The sequence below is a fragment of the Lathyrus oleraceus genome, chromosome 5 (genome assembly GCF_024323335.1).
Source record: "Lathyrus oleraceus cultivar Zhongwan6 chromosome 5, CAAS_Psat_ZW6_1.0, whole genome shotgun sequence".
NCBI lineage: Eukaryota > Viridiplantae > Streptophyta > Magnoliopsida > Fabales > Fabaceae > Lathyrus > Lathyrus oleraceus.
In genome coordinates this window covers 267,492,664-267,498,025 of record NC_066583.1, presented here as the reverse complement: position 1 = coordinate 267,498,025, position 5,362 = coordinate 267,492,664, and the positions used below count along the sequence as shown (strand labels likewise).

General features: G+C 30.0%; 1 long non-coding RNA gene across 1 annotated transcript; it reads right to left on the bottom strand.

Annotated features, from left to right (window-relative positions):
• Positions 1-922: 922 nt before the first annotated feature.
• LOC127083779 (uncharacterized) lies at positions 923-1,511 on the bottom strand. Its single transcript, XR_007788532.1, has 2 exons — positions 1,362-1,511; positions 923-1,220 (listed from the first exon to the last, which is right to left on the bottom strand). It is a non-coding gene; the product is annotated as an uncharacterized LOC127083779 (long non-coding RNA).
• Between the last annotated feature and the right edge of the window lie 3,851 nt (positions 1,512-5,362).

Here is a 5,362-nt window from a genome sequence, read left to right as displayed (position 1 = left end):
ATATATATATATATATATATATATATATATATATATTATATATATTCTAGATTAGAAATTTTAAACTCTAAACTAATTTTGAGTAAATTAGAATATATTAATTTATTATGAATAAAATATGTGAAACAGTATTTTAAATATTATTAGGAATAAATCCAATTATTTTTTATTAAAGTAACATTAATGGTTATTATACGACTATCCCAAGAGGATTTAAACTCGTCTCCATTTTGGTTACAAGGTCAAGTTCTTATCATTAAGGGGATACATGGTGGACACAACGAGGATCAAATGGTAGACATACCAATCAAATGGTAGACATACCAACATAACTCATATACATGGGTGCTCACCCAAAGTCGCTCTGAATTTGACATGAGAAATCTGCTATCATTGATTTTGGATTTAGGTTTGGATTTTTCCTGATTATAAATTATAGGGATGAGTCGAATAACGGGGACACTAGTATCCACCCGGAACTCGTCCCTTTTATTTTGTTATGTACTTTATTATTTTAATTTTGATAATTCAAAATATTAAATATGTGGTTAATATTTTAATATTTTGATTTGTATTTATTATTTAAATAATTTGAAATGTATGAATGAAATTTTTTGAGATTTTATTATTTGCAATATAACTTTATTTTGAAAATAAATAAATATTTTTATTAGAAAAATAAATTCAGTAAATAGATGGTGGCGGGGCGGGATACCCGAACCCAATATGAATCCGTTTGGAACGTGTTTGGATTTTAATACTTCATAATATTTTTATCTGACATTTTTAAAATGGATACATTTTTATTAAAAAAATGAATAACGATTTTGGAACATGGGAAATAGTTTTTTAAATATTTTAGGAATCTGGGTCATAAGCCGGTGTCATATTCATATCTCCTTTAAACAAAACAAATACAGTATGAAACAAAAAATCGTCTTTTTTTATTAATTTGCTATTCTTTGCTTATTACTCGCATCCATACATGCATATTACACGATAATATTACAATATTGAGTTGGAAGTTTAGGAAGGTAAACCAGGACTACTATATGCAAAAGGGCTATTATCTCCAGAAGGTGGTACATAAGAACACCAACATAAATTATTAACACACCGTCCATATTCTTTATATTTATCACACCATTTTCGACAGTCGCCATCAAATTGACATTTTGGCTGCCAATCAAGTTCCCTTCCTTCAGATTTCAAACTCATTTCTACATAAACAAATAACATATGAGCATAAAAGATCAATATTGTATATATGAGGTGAGAGAATTAAAGTGTAAATATGTATGAAGTAAAAATTACAACATATAGAAAATAAAATATACTCTAATAGTCCATCAATTTCTAACCTGATGCAATGATGAAGAAAGCATATAAGAATACCATTGTTAGAGTAATAATCGTTGTCCCTTGAAACCCCATCTTGCACATATAACATAGTATATTGTATAGATATCTATTTATATAGACTTAATTTGAGATAAAATCTTGACCATATTAAATGGTTAGATTATATTTAATTCAAGGAATGGTTTATATATATATATATATATATTATATATATATATATATATATATATATATATATATATATATATATAAATATATATATATATATATATATATATATATATATATATATATATATATATTACTTTTTAATATTTTAATATTTTAAAATTTAAATTAGTTTTGAATGAATTAAATAATAGTGTGTATAATATATAAAATTCAAATAAATTATATATGTATATGTTCTAGATTATATATATATATATATATATATATATATATATATATATATATATATATATATAATATATATATATAATATTCTAGATTAGAAATTTTAAACTCTAAACTAATTTTGAGTAAATTAGAATATATTAATTTAATATGAATAAAATATGTGAAACAATATTTTAAAAATTATTAGGAATAAATCCAATTATTTTATATTAAAGTAACATTAATGGTTATTATACGACTATCCCAAGAGGATTTAAAACTCGTCTCCATTTTGGTTACAAGGTCAAGTTCTTATCATTAAGGGGATACATGATGGACACAACGAGGATCCAATGGTAGACATACCGACATAACTCATATACATGGGTGCTCACCCAAAGGCGCTCTGAATTTGACATGAGAAATCTGCTTTGATTGATTTTGGATTTAGGTTTGGATTTTTCTTGATTATAAATTATAGGGATGAGTCGGATAACGGGGACACTAGTACCCACCTCGAACTCGTCCCATTTATTTTGTTATGTACTTTATTATTTTAATTTTGATAATTCAAAATATTAAATATCTGGTTAATATTTTAATATTTTGATTTGTATTTATTATTTAAAATATTTGAAATGCATGAATGAAATTTTTTGAGATTTTATTATTTTATTATTTGTAATATAACTTTATTTTGAAAATAAATAAATATTTTTATTAGAAAAATAAATTCAGTAAATAGATGGTGGCGGGGCGGGATACCCGAACCCAATCTGAACCCGTTTGGAACGTGTTTGGATTTTAATTCTCTATTCCCAATGGGGATTAGAACGGAGAACAATGATTGTTTTGAGATTTGAGTTTGGATTTGGGGAGGTAAAAACCGTTCCCGACCCGCTCTGTTTTCATGCCTACTCAATAGTATATGAGGTTTACGACTAAGTTTGATAATAAGGCTAATTTATTTAATCTTTGATTTTACATCTATTATCCTGATTTTTTATGATAATAAAGTTTAAACAACAATTTTGTACTCTGATAGTTTGTTGAGTATGCAAAATCTGAACAAGGCAAAACATCAATCAAGTAGACTTTAAACAGGCTAGAAGCTGAGTAAAGCAAAAATTGAACAAGCCTCACACTAAAGAAATAGAATCTGATCAAGTCAGAAGCTAAGTGAAGAAGACTACGAACAAGTTAAATCCTAAACAGAGCAAAGTATGAACAAGACAGAAGTAGGACAAAGCTGATCAAAATCTGACTCTGAACTCAAGAGAAAAAGAGACTCTGGATAAAGAGACTCTGAACTCTGGACAAAGAGAGACTCTGGATATAGAGACTCTGAACTCTGGGAATCATCTGAATTTGAACCAAAGTGATTACATGAAGAAGTACTGAACTTAAATCCAACTCTAGACCCAATCAACACTTCTGAAGTAGACAACCCAGATGCACTCTGATTCATTCAAGTCTCATATTTACTAGACTCTGAAGTATATTCTCAAAAGCTCTAAACTCCGAACAAGTTTTAAATCTCTCATATACGAAGCCAATATATTATAGAAAAATAATGAAGGAATATAGATGTAAAGGATAATAAGGCTATTGGGTAGGCATGATTTATTTTAGCTGTCAAGGGACTTTGAAGGAAGGTTTAAAAGCTTGAACCACAAATATAGAATCTGATTCTAACTATAAATTATGCCAACCCTTCTCATTCACGAACTCAATTGCATACATAACACCAGAGAGTTTGGTAATGAGAGTTTGAGACACCTAAAATGTGAGCAAAATCTCCAAGAAAGTGACCCTCATAATCCTTGGTAATACCACCGCAAGCAGAGGGACCCAAGTTACCTAAAGACGCTCTATCACAATTGATTTTAATCCAGTTACACGTAGGCGGCTTCCAATATTAGTGTTCCCGATGATAAACGATGAAGGAGTTGACAGGGATATCTTCATCAATATTAGTGTTCCCGATGTCTAGGATCAAAGGGGCACCACACCAATTATCATACAAAATCTAATAGAGCTTCCACTACCGAGGTTCCAAGAATAATTATTAGGAATCAACGAAATTTCATTCTTGACACTAGACCAAATTGAGGAGAAAATGTGATGCTTAATGATTTTATTCTTCCTCAAAACTCGAAACCTAAGAAGAAGCGCCTAAGTTTCCTTTAAATTGGAAAGATCCCTGCTAAGCTTTAGATTGATGGCCTTATTAAGAGAACCCAATGATTTAAGACTTAAGCCACAGAAATTGGTCTGCAAATCTTTTTCCAGGCCACTGTGACAACTTTACTCTTAGAAGAGTCACCACTCCAAATGAAGTTTCTAGAAGCACACTCCAAATATCTAACCCGTGTAACCAACAACACGTAGATAGACAATGTATGACTGAACATATCTTGAATGATCGAGTTAGCAAGCTCGACTTTATCGTTAAAAGATAAAAGAGAGCCTTTCCAAGAAGCAAGTTTGCTAATAACTTTATTTGTTATTGGTTGAAGAAATTTAGTTTTGGGCCTTTATTTAAATATGGGAACCCTAAGATAATTAAAAGGAGTAGTGCCTCTGCTGAAACCAGATAATTACGACAGAATGTTAAGCTTAAAAGCAGACATTTCCCCTCCATATATGGATGACTTTGCATAATTAAAAACTTGGCCAGAAGATAAAGAGTATTCTTTGAAGATAGAGATGAGAGCCATTATATTAGATGTATTACATTTATAGAATATAAAAACATCATCAGCATAGAAAATGTAAGAAGGAACTTTGACTTGCTTAGGACCCATGATCAAATCGAGAGAACCATAATTCACCAACTATGAGATTTTCCGACTCAACACTTCTTCCACTAAGCAGAATAGTAAGGGAGACAAAAGGCCTGCTTGACTAACTCCTCTAGTACACTTAAGGTAACCATGAAGCGAATCATTGATAGAAATAGAGAGCTAGGCATAATGCAGGATGTTGTGGATCCACTGATAGAAGGTTGAATTAAAATCGAACTAATGGGGAAGTTTAAGAAGAAACGACCGGCTTAAAGTGTCAAAAGCTTTGTTATATCTCCTATAGAGAGACTATTTATCTTAGATAAAAATTAATTAGTTTTAGTTTTTAAATTTTTTCTATATGTCGAAGCAACAATGATTGGAATCGTTAATATCATTCTATAAAAGTAAATGCATTTTTGAAGAGAATCAAGTCTTACTATATAACTAATAATGTAACACCACAACATAATACACGTCTAGAATTATATTACACGAAGTATTAATTTGGTACTAAGTGCACGTATATAGCGTCTAAATGACATAGTGAATCATGTACAATACCGAAATACAAAATACATAGTACATGAGATCCATTAAATGTCTACTAATAATACTACAAAAGATCGCCCGATGAAAAATAAAACATATAACAATTATCCAGTGTCTTCACGACATCTTGGTCTTACCTTTATCCTTCTTCGAGCTACCTGAAATAAACAACATGAGTGGGGTGAGATTATACATCTTAGTGGATTCTAGACTAGACCATGGGTCTACTCAGTTCTCTAGGGTTCTCAAATCCTTACCACTCGACTTGATATCATACTAGCGCA